General features: G+C 41.2%; 1 protein-coding gene across 5 annotated transcripts in view; it reads right to left on the bottom strand.

Moving 5' to 3' along the window:
- LOC126268051 (zinc finger protein 608) overlaps window positions 1–12,273 on the bottom strand; it is a 277,172-nt gene extending 264,899 nt beyond the window's left edge. For 2 of the 5 annotated variants that reach the window (XM_049973483.1, XM_049973482.1), the window contains exon 1: window positions 12,035–12,273. The gene's annotated coding sequence lies outside the window, so the exon portion shown is untranslated. Of the gene's footprint in view, window positions 1–11,464 lie in introns of all 5 variants that reach the window. The other 3 variants (XM_049973480.1, XM_049973479.1, XM_049973481.1) reach the window with 2 other exon arrangements.
- Window positions 12,274–18,067: the final 5,794 nt, after the last annotated feature.

Below are 18,067 nucleotides of genomic sequence, written 5' to 3' on the forward strand. Positions count from 1 at the left end.
ACTTAAACAGTGAGGTTTACAGCTCCACACCAACCTTTAGACTCAAGATTATACATACGCTAGATTATCCAAAACTTCAAGAGATGAAACCGTCGCAATCAATCCCTAACACGACAACTCCTCAGTATGTACATTAAAGTCTGGTGCCACTGAACATGGCCTTTGAAGGTGTCTTTCTTTTCAGGCAGTATAAGTAAGTTTGGGACGTTTCATTATGTTAAAATTTATATCTAAATTATAAAGGCCTATAACTCGTCCTCATTTCATTACCTGCTTGCCAATCACATGGTGAAACTAAAAACGTCCTTACGTTGTTTCATTTTGAATTCATGAGTGCATTCAAGTAAAAAAAGCCACAACGTCGCGTAAAGTGTAAACCATCCTCACCAATTCTACTGAGCCTATCGAAATGTCACAACTGCAAGCCAAAAACGACATATTACTTCGCTACTGAAGCCAGCCTGTGCGAAGTTAGGTGATCAGGACAAATGGTGGGCACCTCATGTTTGGCAATTTACCTGAGTGGACAAATAAAACTGGACGTTCGATGTCCTTTGCTATTCCTATGATTTAGAGGGGGGGCAACCAGTCATGTAGACACAGTAATTGCTATTTGCACACAGTACCTGCTATTCACAAAGGTGTATCGAGAAGGAAGAGGTTGAACAATAAATTCCCAAACATCCCGTAAGCCACCCGCCCAGTTCAACATGAGGATCTTTAGCCTGTACTGTAACAACCAGAGTATTACAGTCTGGAGGCAGACGGCAATGAAGCCAAAAAGGAGGTATCGCATCCAATACTCTTAGCTTCAATATTACAGGATCCTGATTTCGTAGCTGAATAAATGAGGCACACAGTCTAATCCAAGCTGATGAAAGTGAGCAGACCTATCAAAATCTCGGCTTCTTGGCTGAAACAGTGGAATCTTCTTGAAACACGTATTAATATGTCCATTTACACGACTCGTGTGAAAGATTTCATTCAAAATTTTAAAACCGAGAATAGTCTAAATGCCTGCTGCGATGTGAATGATTTGTGAAAGTCTCGTGGACCAAAGCTCCGATTTAATCCTCCAGGGCAATGAGAAGCAAACTTGGCAGACCATTAAAAGTGGTTGTGCATGAATTCTTAGGTGACAAAAGAACTGCAAATTAAGTTGAGCTGGTGAAGAACCTATTGGACAAGTATCATCGCACCGGGTCATTCACTTTGTCCGCTCACATTATTATTATTAATTTTTTCGACAAGCTGCGATGCAATGAGTGATGAGCTTGTTGAGCCCTTCTGCACAGATATATCAACAGAACGAAGATACCAAGAGTCAGTGGTACCGATCTATGCTTACAGACTACTTTTCGGCGTTGCTTCGAGATGCCCCAGAACGGGATTACAGTAGACCAAGATAATGTGCGCTCATCTGTAGCAGCCCATGTCGGAGTTTGATATATTCTTTTCTATGTTTGTTTTGTTAATTTAAATGTAATGTGTTTAAACCTTATTTACATTAAAAAATACATTCAAACACTTTGCAACAGTTTCGTATCCTGCTGTTTAACAATGCATTTCACTTGTATTATACTACTGTGATCTCAGAAACTAGAGATAATATCAAAACTAACCAACTATTTTTCTACGACCTCAAATTACAAAGTTAAAAATCTTCAATTCAGGTAAGAAAAAAAGTTTTGTTAACTTGTGTTATCAGCTAGCACCTTCCGTGTGTCTAAATGCCAATAGTTACTCTCTGCGTCATGTAAATCGAGAACTTATTACATTAAGATAAAAGCGCATATGGTTGACAGACCGCTTAAAGTCGACTTATAATTTTTTAAATGTTTGAACTAAGTAAATGAAGTAATATACACTAAAGCGGCAAAGAAACTGGTATACGCATGCGAATTCAAATACAGAGATATCCAAACAGGCAGAATACGTCGTTGCGGTCGGCAACGCCAATATAGGACAAGTGTCTGAACGTGGTTTTACAGTCGACGTACGAGCGATGGAACACACTATTCTCCGAGGCAGCGATGAAGTCAAGATTTTCCCGTACGATCACTTCACGAGTGTACAGTGAATATCAGGAATCCAGTAAAACATCAAATCTCCGTAATCCCCGCGGCCGGAGAAAAGATCCTGCAAGAAAGGGACCAACGACGACTGAAGAGAATCGGTCAACATGACAGAACTGCAATACTTCCGCAAATTGTTGCAGATTTCAATGCTGGGCAGTCAACAAGTGTCAGCGTGCGAACCATTCAACGAAACATCATCCATATGGGCTTTCGGACCGAATGCCCACTCGTGTACCCTTGATCACTGCACGACACAAAGCTTGACTCCTCGCCTGGGCCCTTGAACACCGACTTTGGACTGTTGATGACTGGAAACATGTTGCCTGCAGGGACGAGTCTCGTTTCAAATTGTATCGAGAGGATGGGCGTGTACGGGTATGGAGACAATCTCATGAAACCATTATTGCCTTTGTTTTCAAGAGTATAGCACTTTATGTTACACATGTATATCAACTATTAGTTCTTATAAATTAGAATAATCTCAAATATGACAGGGGTTTAAACTTTTGATTACGCTTCAACTTCTCTTTTAGGCTGTACCTGAAAGTAATTGTAATGCTGGTCATAATGACATAAGCTATATTACTGTATGTCACTTAGAACCTATAATCGACGTAGGGTATCAGCTTTAGGTACTCAAGTGTCGAATTTAGTAGAGTTATGTTATCATCTTACTTTTTTTTCTAGTAGTACTCTAAGTAATTGTTAATTTTATCTGTTCCTTTATTGGAAACATGGGTCCTAAGAAAAACCAATAATCACAAGCCTCTATGATTGAGGCCACTGGTGTAGTGAACCATGGAATGAGCTATTTTTCTGCTTCAAAACAATTTGGGATTCCAAAGGCAACTTTGATCGGCAAACATAAGAAACAGGACCTATTAGAAATGAAAATGGAAGTTTCTATAGAACTTTCAACGGATCACAAAAATTTGCTTGCAGAAAGGGTAATACTGATGGGGAAAATAGGGTTCCCAATTTCGAAAGAAATATTACTGTATTCTGAGAGAAAGTTAGCTGACGAGTTAAAAGCTCAAAGAAAAAGTCCCCATAAAGAAATAGTAAGAGGGGTTTAGGATAGCACAACTTAATTCGAAGGATTCGCCAAAATTTAACTACAAACAGAATAATATTAAATACTGGTTTAAGGAGGATCATGGTTGTTTTGAGAGGGGGCTTTCAGTGTTTGAGGACCCACATAGAATTTTCAATAGAGATGAAACTTCGTTCTTTCTAAAACCAAAGACTGGAAAGCTTAGGTTTGAACGAGGAAGCAAGACAGTAAAACAAAGGGGCTGGAAATAACGAAAAGGAGAACGTCACAACAGTTATTAAGGTATGTCATGTTGGGTAATTTGTTCCACCGATGACTGTATTTACAATTAATTTTGGTATCTATATTCTCTAGCAAGACTAGTTTACATTCGGAATATTTTCTTTCGAGTACACCACAGTACTAGCTAAAATAGGCAAACAGTGCCAAAGTAATGGCCCACTTGGTGTTCTTAAAGTGGGTGGACGAACCATGGAAACTTCTATGAGTACATTGCTGACTTCCCAGTTGTTCTGTTTCTGGCTGGTCTTACATCACATGTCACTGCCACTGAGTCAGTTTTAAGTTGCTGTGTTCCATATTCTGAAAATAACTTTGAAGTAAGCAGTGCAAGAATGGCACATGGGGACCAGACACTTCAATAAACTTTGCTCATGAGCTCAGTTCTGTTCTAGATGGTATAACACCTGAGCCCCTTCAGAAAGGGTACCCTAAATGTGGATTGTTTCCCTGGAAAGCAGATGTAGTTGTAGTTCCAGAATTATATGTTACCATGCCATAAGTGGCGATAACAACCGCAACTGCAGATACCAAGTTGAGAAAGTATGCAGCTTGGCTCGAAGATCAAATTGGAGCTGAGATAGTGACCAGTTTCATGCAAAATAAGGAACAATGGGCAAGTCTTGCAGAAGATTTGCCCCTTTACAAGCTTTGGAAGAAAGTAAATCAATGAGATATACATGATATGCCTCAGCAAGGAAGCTTGGTAGCACAATCATATGGAAAACAGGGCACCTTGCTGATGTTGCTACAGGTTTGATCACCAGAACAACTTTCTCAGCTTCAAGAACTGGCAAATGCATCACAGTCAGTGATACTTCTACAACCTTGCAATCCACAAACAAAATTATGAAAAAAATGAGATAAAACCATTTGTTAGTGCTGGTTTTGTACCATCACCCTTTGAAAAATATTTGTTTTGGCCTAGTCATACTGCTTAAAATAAAGAGGAAAAAATCCCAGCTGTTGTCACATCTCCTCAAATGATACACTACTTCCAGAAAAAGGGGGAAATGAAAAAGTAAGGCAAGGGAGCACAAGAAAATTATTCAAAAAAAGAGGGAAGAAAAACTAGCAAATAAAGGGAGAAAGAAATTGGTGGTGTGTAATTCCATTAATGGACAGTGACTCATAATTATATTATATGAAGATAATTCTGATGAAATCATATTAGAAAGTATCAGTGAAAAGAATGTAAAAGAACTGGATTTCATTGCTTCAAAATTTGCTGGAGGAAAACGAAATGCATGCATTTTAATTATCTTTGCAGTGCTCAAGAGGTTTCAAAAGATGTAATGGGATTGAAAAGAACTGATAAAAGTAAAACAGTATTTTGCTAAACTGATATTTCTTTTAATTCACACCATCAAATAATTGATGTTGTAGAGATGCCTAATCTGTCAGTGATGGGCGAAAAGATCAAATATGTTTTCAAATAATCTCTAAATGAAAAAAAAAGGTGTAATTCACTGACATTCTCTTGTAACCATTAATTTGCAGTAGTAAGCTGTTTGCCTACTTTTAGTTGCTTTTGGTGCCCTGTTCAAAGATAAACAACAATTTGGCATGGAAAATTTTTAAAGACTATATTTATATGCACTTAGGGAGATTAACATCTACTTAATGTCAGCAACTAAACTTAAATTTAAAACAAATTGATGTGACTGGCATTGTACTTTTTTCCATCTTTGTCTAATTTTGGGGATAGGGGAATAGTGTAAACTATAGTTGCCAAAATTTTCAACACTCGGCCAGTATCAAAACTGATGTTCACTGTCCTGGTCCCAGAAAGACCGAACGAAAATGGGTATGGACATCTTTCCCATCTGCATTTTATATTCTCTCCACTAAGGACATCACCTGTTGTTTAGCTGCCCAAATAACAAACATGTTTACTGCTTATAGATCTAACTACCTTACTCTGATTTCCTCTGCATTGCTTAATTTAATTTGATTAAACTCCATTGCCTCTGTTTTACTCTTGTTGATGTTCACCTTACAACCTCTTTTCAAGATATCATCCATTCCGCCCATGTGTCCATAAAGATCCTTTCCAATCTCTGACAGAATTACAATGTCATCTAACTTTCAGTACCACAATATTGATAGAATAACACTTGGACAAGGGCAAGAACTTGTTAATTGTATTCCTAGGTGTAAAAAGGGCATATGATCATGTTGCAAGAGACATTTAGGAGTGCCTGAGGAAAAGAAATGGACGTAAAGGTCTGGTAAGGAAGATCCAGATGCTGTACGAGTCCTGTACTAGCTGAATACAAGTTGGAGAGGGACCATTTTCAAGATTTCAGACCAAGAGTGGAGTTCAGCATGGCAGTGCACTGTCCTCACTACTGAACATCAATGTTATGGACGATAAATTCCAGAACACCAGGAAAGATTTGGTGAATTTAATGCAGTTGCCTTCGATGATGATGTCATGGTATGGGGTAGAACAGAAGAGTAAATTAGGACAATACTAAATGTGTGGAAACCTCAGTTCCAAGAATATGACCTCCACATTTGAGAGACCACGACAGTGGCGATGGCTCTCTAGAGAGTTGGGCATCCTGTAAATGTGAAACTAGGAGGGCACCAGTTAGCAGCGTGGGCAGTTTTCTGTGCCTTGAAAGTATCATCTTCAGGGATAATTTGATTGGAGAGAACATTACCAACAGAGTGCAAAAGGATCCTGAATTTTCCTACCAACAAGTTAGAACCCTTTTCTGGGACAATATGATTCCATTAGAAGCAAACTAAGTGATGTTTAACAACTACTTCAAACCAATATTGACCTGTGGTATCGAAGCAGGCACCCTCACAAAGAGAGAAGCTCATAATGGATAAGTTCAGCAACAAAGAGATGTGGAAGAAAGTCAAAATTAAGGGGTCCTTTTACACCGAATCAGCAACTCCAGACTATGGTGTATGGGCATATAATGAGATTGATGCCTGCAAGAACAGCCGGAATAAATTTGGAAAGAGAGGTGGATCGAAAGCGTGTTGTAAGACGACTCGGAACCCGTTGGAAGAACATGATCAAGAATGACCTCGCTGCCAGAAGAATGACAAAGTATGACGACCACTGCGACAGGTTATACTTAGAGAGGAGGAGGAAGAGGCTCGTTAACAAGATCCAGGAAACAGTGAAGAAGAGGAAGTAGAAGAAAAAGAAGAAGAAGATGATGATGATGATGATGATCTGCGGACTACTTACTCATTTGTAACAACACTCTGTGAAAATGTGTATCATAGCTATCATGTTGTCAGCTAATATTCCTTGAACCGGACCCCACTGCACTCTGTTTACACTGTGCGATAAGCTAGGTTAAGCTTCAACGGAAGCGTCCGATTCCACCCGTCGGCTGTGACCGTGGACGTAGTAAGGCTGTTGTGGTGTGTGACGTCACGACGGCGCGGAATTTAGTTTGTGAGAGTGTTGTGTATGTGTGTGTTTCGTTTTGATACGATCGGTGGTGCTCTCTGGTGGTATGTTTATGTGTTGTGTGTTAGGTGATGCCTGCGTGTGTGTCGAGTTTATAGGTGGCGTATTGCTGCGGTCGGTGGTTCTCTCTGGTGGTGTGTTTATGGGTAGCGTGTTATGTGGCGTATGGGGTTCATTTTTGCGTGGTAGCATTGCACGTGTGTGGTATCGGTAGTGACTGTGCTTTCAGCGGAATGTTCTTCAGTGAGTTAGCAATTTGGGTTTTGTTATGTCGACGTTATTGTAGTTTTTTTCTGTTCGTCGCGTGTTAATTTTGGTAAAATGCGTTATTATGTCTTCGGTAGGTATGGATATGACTGACAAGGTCAACAGTTTTCGGTTGTCGGCGATGATGGGGGACAGTGCGTTGTCATTAACAAAAATTTTTCAACTATTCGGATTTTTGGATGAAGTCGAAGTGTTCAGTGTGTCGTGAAGAAATGGGGCTTACTAAAGTTCCGGCGTCTCGGACCAGGGACGGCTACATGCGGAGATGTCGTAAGGATAATAGGTCAAGAGAAGTGTTCGATTCCGATTTTGATTTTCTAGGTGTTTTTTTAAGTTTGTATTAAGTGTGGTGGTGGCGAAAGTTTTCAGATTTATACTGTGGTATCGGTAGTTGCTGTTGACGTATATATGTTTCCAATTTTGTTGATTTGTTGTGTTTTTTGAGGTACTGATGATTGTGGACGTGGTTGTAGTTTTGGGTTTTATGATTTGGTTTCGGTAGTTTCTGTTGACCTATATAGGTCAAGGGAAGTGTTCGAGTCCGTGGATATTGTTTTGAAATTTTGGACCACAGGAGACTTTCGTGAGTAATTGGTGTAATTGGATCAGTGATAAAGAACAATACCATATATATACAAGTCTGTGGTTCGATCCTTAGTTGGTCTCAAGACTTTTTTCTACCAACGTTTCTTTGGCCACTGGAAATGAACTGTCAATGTAAAAAATAGCAAACTGCACTGCAGTTCATATTCCAAAGATAAGAGGGAGGCTATGTCACACCAGTTTTCAGTAGCATGCCCAGTAAAGCACCATGCTGTTGAAACCAACATTTGGGAACAACACAGCATTACTTTACTTGACAATGACGACAATGATGTTAGCAGGACAGGTAAGTTGCTTGACCTAAGGCAACAAGACAGCCAACACTTGAAAGCCTGGTGCATATTCGACGTGTCTCGAGAAAGTCTGAAAGAGGGGCTGCCAGTTTGTCTAATGCAAACTGGTTTGCACATGGTTGCAAAGTGACGTTGATGTGTTGAACATTGTGCTAGGTTAAAGGTGTTATGCCAGTCACTTGTGGAGTATGAACGGATGGGATTACTCTCAACTACGGTCCCCACCTTGCCATCTGCAGATCCAAAACACGTGTAAACATAAATCAACATGATGCTTTGTTGAAGCATCAAAGTGTTTTAGAAGATGTTTTACTTGCAGATGAGACTTGCCTTGACTGTGACCCGATAACTGGATGATCCAGCCAGTTTCAAAAGTGAAAAAGAGCGACAGAGAGCGCAGGGGATGTCTTTGTCTCCAAGATTAAAGTAAATCAAGATCCAACTTTATTCTTTTTATACAGCTAACGTACTGCAGACGGTGAGTCATGGCGACTACCAGAGATCAACCACGAACCTCTGGGTTCTGTAAGGTGACCCTTAACCACACGGTCAATAAATTTTACTCAAGCAAGCGAGACATAATTTGCAGGATACACGCTTTAAAGTACAAAGCACATGAATGAGCGTATTGCAACTGTCGCTTGGAACCGGCTACAGTGTAACACCTAGCCGTTTCTCGACCTGCGAAAACCGACATCGTTCATGGACATGATGTGGTCGCTCGAAACCTCTCTCCATGTTTGGGTGTCCTTGGGTCCGACACCGGCCACAGTAACGTCGGTATCCCTGCTAATCGCACCATTCAATTATTCTGCCACGTGTAGAGCAATGAGTTCCCTTTCAAACGGTGTCCAGTACTGTTCTAAGAATTACACGAAGTGTTTCCTCATTGCTCTGACTAATCAACCAACGCCTTGCACAGCCTGATCAATACTATAAGGATTGACCATTTAGTGAAGCCACAAAGCCATCCCCGTGGGTGACCGTAGACGCTATGAGGAATGTAAGTTTAACATCCGACTGACAGATGCCAACAGCAACAAAACACTAAACTATTAGGACTGAGATGGTGGTGAAAATTAGCCATAGCTTTGTTGTCAGAATCATCTAGAAATTTGCCTTCTTGATTTAGGAAAACCCTGGGAAACAATTGTGGGTGACCGAATAGTCGCCTATTGTCTTACCCTAGCTCTTTCAGGTCATGGTCATTCGAGCCAACTACATTCTATCATTTGTACTCTACATATTGTTACACTTCTGACACGAACTATGGGCGTCCTTTCACCTATAGACAGCCTGTAAGTTTCAAGTAGAAGAACAACTGAATGAGAACAAGGAGTTTACACAACATAACGGACCAAATGCACAATGTTAAGCATTGCAGTCCTTCTCATTAGCTGGGTACTACGTCTACGTACACTTTCTACATACACGGAAATTTCTATGTAAGTGACTCAAGTTGATTGGATACCGTATGGTTAGAGGTGCTGTGTCAACTGTGGGGAAGGTGTACAGACCCATCCTTTCCAAAGCTCGCCACGGAGATAAAAGGTAGGCTACATAAGCAAAAGGAACGTCCAATGAACGAATTATGCTGTCACCGCATTTGGCCTTCAAATGTCAACCCTCCATCTTAACGGTTTTTTTCGTTTTCGTGGGACTTAACACGTGATAGAAGCCGTCACCAAGTTGCATAAAACATGTTGAAATTATGAAGTGAATGTCAATGAAGGGGACAGACTTCACTGCCATGGTGTGTACTCGTAAACCGCCATTCTACAGCACAGCTAGTGATCTACGTGAGCAGACAAGTAATTTTAAAAAAATTCTCTAATGATTCATACCCAAAGCCAGGAAGCGAAGTAATCGGTTTATGTAGTTTTCACCTACCGGCTTTTCATCATACTTAGATGGTCACGGAGCACTTGTATTAATGACGATATTTGCACAAGCTGAATGGTCTACCAGTCTGTTTGTACGATACCTTCTTAAAATTTAAACTGATACCTCTTTTCATGTGACTACAACCTCTACTTCTCATTCCTAGGCAAATTGCTGCCTCTGACAGCACAATGCTCTGGACTGTCGCCAAGGAACGGATTACATTAAACCGAGCTTCAACTCTTACTCTCCCCGTTTCTGTCGTAACTTCCATGTGCGCCAACGTGCCAATATCACTTTACAATAACAAAGTATTAACAGGAACGGCTAAGAACCTAAAGAATCTAGCTGGACTGCTCCAGGCGATTTGAGCGCCTGAAAATACCGTTACGTATGTCATTCAAGTGAAACTACAAGTTTACAACATACTAAGATCAAAATATTTTAAAGAAGAAACAAATCCCACCTTTCTCTTTCACACACACACACACACACACACACACACACATATATACACACGCGCCTAGTAGTAGTAGACATGTAGGCATACCAACGTAAATATAGGATCAGTTTTGAAACCTACTGCATAGTGGAAAAATATAAAGCGATAACCAAAGTTTAATGTCTTACATCAAAAGTACAGTTACCTGAGCAATGGGTACAAAATTATAATACCTGAGCGAGCCCTGCCCCAAACTTAATAGAAAACATTTTGTTGACAAGAACCACATATGCATTCACAGTAATTTCAAAAATAAAAGGTAGCAGAGGAATGCCACACTTTCCAATAACACCATCGTTTTGTTTGTGTGTTCGGCTCCAGAGATGGCAATTTATACAAAGGACGGTCTGTACGAAGAGATTCAATTGCTAGAAATAGCATTATCAACAATAACTTATGTGGTATTTTGTGGAAATAACGTAAACAAAACAAAGAGGAATGACATTGGTAGCAGATTGGATTTCTGCATGCGGATGATAAAAAAGTGTGTCGTCAGATGAGAATCTAAGAAACTAATATTACTAATGGGTGTGCAGGTAATGAAGTTTATTAGCTAGACTCAGTACACATGCCAGGGTATTTCCACGTTAGTCAGTGTTATTACGGAAGACGCTGTAAGTATGGAACGTGACAACAAATATTAATGAAGACTCTCGGAAACGACAGTGCTATTTACGGTAATGCGCTTACCCAATGACACGTGCATTCTCAATACTCTCGCTCTCTTTCTTGGTCCCCACTCCATTCATCCATTTCTCTCTCTCTCTCTCTCTCTCTCTCTCTCTCACACACACACACACACACACAGACACACACACACGTAAACCAATGCTACGTTAGGGCACAAACTTCACACTAAAGTTTGTAATGTTCACACACGAGTTAGTCTAACAGCAAGAAGGAAGAGGTGCACAGGCGAGCCTTTTAATTCACAGGGACAGAGACAGTGAAGAGAGCCGCCCGGAACGCAACAAACAAAATGGCTTCCCCGTTTCCCGGATCGAAGGCGAGCGGGAGGGCGATAAACATGCAGTCGCTGAAACAATGATACAGACGTGAACGTACCCTGTGCAGCTCTCGCAAATACGTGGTCGGTGGAAATCTGCCTTGTGTTCCCGACTCCACCGCTGCGTGATCGATGACAAAGGGCTAGTAGTCCTCTAGCATTCCATTCCTCCTATCTTCTTTCTCGTGACTTTCCGTCGAAGGCTGTGGCACAATTTTTCCTCCTCCTCCTTCAGTGTACCACACTCACAAATTTTCTTGTAAAAACAAAATATTCACTAAGCTGTCGAACACTACAGAATCCACTGAGTGACGAAGAGATCACCGCCGAAATCCTGTCAAAATCCTTCCTCAACGGCTCCTCTGTAAACAAAAGCCTGTCTGGCGTGCAAACAGCTGCCGACGGCACGTAGCCGTATCGCGAAATAAACAACAGCAGAGACAATACACCATACAAACAACCGCGTGTTTACATAAACGAACACACAACACAACACCTGAAACACAAGTACATTTACAGACTTATTCAGTGAGCTTTCTCAACAGATGAAGCATCTACTTGTGCTAGGCACAAATATAAAAAAAAAAAGAATCTACGGGTAGCAGCAAAGCGATCAGTTGTGCACCAACCTCCGTTTGCGAAACACATGTGGCTCCATTTACACACCGAGCTTAATCCAACTACTAGGTACGTGAAAAGTAGTACAAGTGAACCACAACGTGAAGATTAGTTTTCCGCACACGCGGACACTGCACTTTGCCGGTTTCCCGTCACTCGCGCCCGGCGCCACTCTACGCACACATGGCGAGCACCGCGGCTCGGCCAGGCTTCATCATACCCCGCTCGGCGCGCTCGCCACGCGGACCGGGCCCAACGACCGTTATGCGCAATCCGGGGCCGCCGCGCCGAGCGCCGCGCGCGCACACACAGAGGGGCCCCGCAGACTCGACGGAGCAACCGCCATCACCGGTTCGTCTGCCCCACACAAAGAATAACGCGGCCGACGTACGGCCTTTATCTATCAAAACAAAGTGACCGAAACAAGTGATTACAACTCTCCGCAACGACGTGTAAATACAGCTGTTCTTCCTAGGGTTCGCAGGACTTCGGAAATACGTAAAACATGTTGTCTTGCCGGAACGCGCGATGGCGGTTGCCCGGGAGTTCTCCTGTGGATCCCGACTGTAGGCTGATTTTTCATGGGGAAGGGTGATAAATTCCGCCGCGCATTTCTGAGGATTGCCTCAGTAGTCGCGATGACTCGAATTTTTCAATAGCACCACCACGAATTATATGATTTTTTTCATGAAAGGCGATATCGAAATGAATACAGTCTGGGGCGAGGGAGACGAAGCTCCCGCGTGCAGGCCTTTTCGAAAACATCTTTCGGCTGCAGGGTTTAGTGAGGAAGAGATAGCTACACTGCCGATGCGTCTACCAAGAATGCCGTCGAATAAGCCCATACTTATCTGGACTTAAAAAGATATTGTGGCAGAACAATGTGTCGCAAAAACTGAATTTTATAGTTCGCTGTATTTTTTTGTGATAGGATTTGCCGCTTCGATGGCATAATATAAATACGGTTTCTCGTGGGCAGGCAGATATAGATGCCATTAATAATATCTGCGCAATCAGCGACATTACACAGCAACAATTCAAAGACAAATGTTTATAAGTTTTCCATACTTGAACGACCATAAAAACTATTCGACCCACACGACTCTAGAAAAATAAAAACTTATTCTATCGAAACAGGTAAATGCCTTCTTAAGTCAAACATAATTCTATTTAGAACATCGGAGTCTCTTAGAAAATTACAACAAACAAATCTGCTAGTAAAATTTCGATGTTCCTATTGCAGTTCTAATGAACAGCAATTACGCACTCTTAGCAGTAATGTTGATTCAGAAACGAGACACCAGTAAAGCAGGCTACTGGATAAGCACCCAGCCACGATGCAAAACTCGTACTGGAATTGTGATTCAGTTTGGCAAATATCTGAAATGCTCTAGCAAAATAATACAATTTCCGTGGATTGCTTTAAATATATATTATAACAATATTAAAACGATTCTAAAAATCAGTGATTTCCTTAAATCTGAAGTAAATGGATACAAAATACTATAACTGAAATGTGCTTACTACGTGAAAGGTAGTGCGTGAAGATTGCCGCAAACTTAAGATTGCCGCAAACTTATGCTCATTAACTCTGTATGGGACGAAAGAGAATTTGATCATTGGGTAACCCCTCAGATGGCTGAAGAAACGGGTTCGGACACTTTACTATCTAGTTTCGAGCTTGCTTTCATTTTCAGGTGCACAAATGCTGTTGACACATAATCCTCGTAAGTAGTGTAAAAATGGACTCACGTGCCAACCGCAGTTACGGATATCATGGTTGTCAAGGAACTCAACCTCGAAAAGATATCCACAAACCACATTTACACAACTGTCAGCAGTTCTCCTCGCAGGTGACGAACAAGAATTTCGAAAATAATGAACATTTGAAACACGACTCGTATTCTTCATACACAGAATGTAGAATCCCTAGGTGACGAGATGAATTCTGAGCAATTTGCAACATGGCTTTATTTTGCGCCTAACAAAGGAAATGCATTGCGATATAAATAATGAAGTACTGCCCTAGACAAACAATTTCATGACTTTTATCCCGTTGGCAAATGCTGCGTTAGCGTTAGGTATGACGTCTGCGTATGTGTTGTTTTGTCTCTCTTTTCCTAGTGTGGTCTTTCACTGTAGTTGGAAAACAGGATAACATAAATCTTAAGAGTTTTAGATGCTGATCTTATAGAAGAGACTTTTGTATAGCTGCTTAAAGGAATTACGTATAAAATTGCACTCACAGAACTGTTATCAAATCGTAACAGGGTGAAAAGATTTTAGAACATTGTTGCGATATCTGTGTACTGTGGTATCATAGTCTACTAAAAACAGTCGCGAAACTAAGGCAATCTTTTTACAGCCGCTGCTGCAGCGCTGCAATTGGCTGGAACGCATAAAAATACTGCGTAAGATTGTGTATTGTATATATGGAGTGTAGAAGCACGTTCAAAACTCAAATGAGATCGTATTTCGGAGTTAATTGTGCCACTATAAATTATAGCAGCAATTAAAATAACCCCAAGATTGTAAAAACATTACCTAGCTTTGAAAGTATTAAAATGAGTATGAAACCTGCAAAGAAACTTGAAAATGAAGTGTAATCGGCGCAGAGCATCAGAATTCAGAAAGTAGGTGCCAAGACACGGATACACTCGTAACAGTTCCTTTTGATGTTAAACTCATCAAGTCACAGTTCATATCCCGTCTTAAACGATTTTCGATGATTCGACTGTTCCTCTGCTTGTGTGAACAGGATTGCACTGTTGTTGTTGTTGTTGTCTTCAGTCCTGAGACTGGTTTGATGCAGCTCTCCATGCTACTCTATCCTGTGCAAGCTTCTTCATCTCCCAGTACCTACTGCAACCTACATCCTTCTGAGTCTGCTTAGTGTATTCATCTCTTGGTCTCCCACACTGCCTTTCAATACTAAATTGGTGATCCCTTGATGCCTCAGAAGGTGTCCTACGAACCGATCCCTTCTTCTAGTCAAGGTGTACCACAAACTCCTCTTCTCCCCAGTCCTATTCAATACCTCCTCATTAGTTATGTGATCTACCCATCTAGTCTTCAGGATTCTTCTGTAGTAGCACATTTTGAAATCTTCTATTCTCTTCTTGTCCAAACTGTTTATCGTCCATGTTTCACTTCCATACATGGCTACACTCCATACAAATACTTTCAGAAACGACTTCCTGACACTTAAATCTATACTCGATGTTAACAAATTTCTCTTCTTCAGAAACGCTTTCCTTGCCATTGCCAGTCTACGTTTTATATCCTCTCTACTTCGACCATCATCAGTTATTTTGCTCCCCAAATAGCAAAACTCCTTTACTACTTTAAGTGTCTTATTTCCTAACATTGCACTGAGAATTCATTATTATATGATTAACTGGAGACTGGATGGTACTTTAACTAAACTTTCCTTTTCGCATTGGAAAAGTCACCGCCACATTTAGTGACTCGGAAATATGAAACTAACACCATTAAATTTAGGAAGTCCTCCGTTTAAAAAGTCTGAAGTTTTGACAGCTGAAGCAATGCTAGCGCTCCAAGCCACTGGCTTGTAGCATTTGACTGTAGAGGCTGCTTCTTTTTTTTTTTTGCGCTGTTAGCTTTCGCGACTGTTTGTTGTAATGCCATGTAAACAGACACTGTGTGGGTGTGAAATGATGCTGCTGAAGGCTTTCAAAAAACATCGTCTTATCTTCTTCTTCTTCCTTAGCTTTTGTTCCGCGTGCTGGCGTGGTCCGCTGTTTTGGCTCATTGTCGCCACCTCTTGTCTGAGATTTTGAGATCTTAATGCAGGGTGTGAAGCAATCGCTGCCTTGATCGTCCTGCTGGCCATTCATTTACATTTAGGTTGAAATTAGTCTCTGCCACTGTTGTCTCGTCTGCTCTAAGGACATGCCCGTACCAGCGTAGGCGGTGTTCTCTCATTCTGTCTACTATTGACGCAACACCGTGTAGCCTGCGAACTTCATTATTTGTGACGTGGTCACGCAATGTTAATCGCGATGTCCACCCAAGCATTTTCGCCTCCATAAAAGCAAGTCTTTGCTCTGCTTCCTTCGTTGAAGGCCAGCATTCAACCCCACACAGTGCAACTGGACGGATTACCGATCTGAGCCTGTTGGAAATTTTCTTGTCGCATAGTGCTCCAGCAACGGAACGCCATTTGAGCCACGTGCTGCTAAGGCGGTTGGAGATTTCCCCACTGATATTTCCATCGGCAGCAATCGCCGAGCCCAGCAAAATTCTGGGTAAGTTCTGGAGCGTTTTACTTCAAATTTTTACATAATACTCCAATGAAAAGTCCTTACTGTTGGGAGCTCGACACCGTTGATTCCGATGGTTTCAGAGTTATTGAAATCTGTGGGAAGGTAATATGTTTTCAACGCATTGAGCCGTAGTCCTACATCTACAAGGCGGTCATTCCAGGTTTGGACTCGAAGTTGTAGATCTTTGTTATCTTTATACTGGCCAGTAGCACATCACCAGCATCGTCTTATGGTGGATGGAATTTAAGAAAATGTGCTCATGTGAGATGTGCACCTGGATTTGTAGTAGATCTGAGGATTGATGTACAGTTTCAATAGAAAACAGCTTTGGTTGCGCCTTTAAGAAACATAATAAAGTTGTTACTGACCACATAAACACGGACAGGGTGCACCCAACGAACAAATGATTGTTTAGTGAGGTTCACTGAATGTATCTGGGTGCAGCATAGACTGATGGAAGAACAGATAGTAGTGGGAGTAAGCAGGAGGTGGTGCATTTTGTTAGTGAGGATTGCCTACATCAGGGTTAGGTATGCACTCAGGGGCAAACCTATTGTTCTCCTTTGATTGACAGTTCCGTAACCTATTGTTCTCCTTTGATTGACAGTTCCTGAACCTATTGTTCTCCTTTGATTGACAGTTCCGTAACCTATTGTTCTCCTTTGATTGACAGTTCCGTAACCTATTGTTCTCCTTTGATTGACAGTTCCTTAACCTATTGTTCTCCCTTGAGTGACTGGTTCTTAACTTATTGTTCTGTTAAGTGGTTTTCCATGTCACTGCACTTAACCTACTGTTCCTCCTCCCCCTCCCACACCCCTCCCCCCTCAGGAAACCTCCCCCTCACTGCTACAGGCACACTTTCAGGTCTGAGTTATTGGAACAGCCCCTGTCACTACTATTAGCTTTGATTGACTACTTAATTAACCTCTCCCTCTCTGGTAAACCCAATACCCTCCCACCCTTTCCTCCTCCGCCAGCAAATGGTGGGAAAAAGACTCAACTGATCGGTCATTTGGAGGGAAATCGATTGCTCTGTATGGAATATTGCTTAAACAATTTAGACAGTGTATGGAAAGGGTATACTGTTTAGATATAAAAATTCAGTTTGTGGGGGTTCAATTTCTCACTGCTGTTTGGAAACATCTAAGTCTTGCAAGAAGCAATTACATGAGGCAAACATGTTGCATAACCTAACACTGTACTCTTGGTGTCTTAACCTAATGTTTGGCCCTTTGTCGGCACTTAACATATTGTTCTGTTAAGTGGTTTTCCATGTTACCACAATTTCCTTGAACTATTGTACTGCCTTTGATGCAAAATTAAGTAATTAGTTATCTCCTCCCACCATTTACTGGTACACTTTTCGAATTTCACATGTTTCTGAACGCCATTTCTGGAGTATCCTTCTGAGTCACGCACACCCTTAAACTATTGTACTGTGTTTTACATAAAAATTATTCAAATTAACTTAGTGTTCAGGAGTTAACCAGCAGTTCTGCTCCATGTCATCCACTCACCCACAGCCTCCCTGTAACTATTGTACCGCTAACACTACGTTGATACAAAAAATTTATGCAAATTAATTAAATCGATATTCTTCAAATGTATGGGGTAGTTTCTTTTAATTCATGGCATCCTATTGGTCTTAGAGTATTGTTCGGGTGCATGGGGAGCCCCCTTACCAGTTGCGTCTGATTCAAGAAATTAACTGGTACATTTAGCCATCGCGAGAGCGTTACGAATCTCATTGAAAGT

The sequence above is a fragment of the Schistocerca gregaria genome, chromosome 4 (assembly GCF_023897955.1).
Source record: "Schistocerca gregaria isolate iqSchGreg1 chromosome 4, iqSchGreg1.2, whole genome shotgun sequence".
Taxonomy (NCBI): domain Eukaryota; kingdom Metazoa; phylum Arthropoda; class Insecta; order Orthoptera; family Acrididae; genus Schistocerca; species Schistocerca gregaria.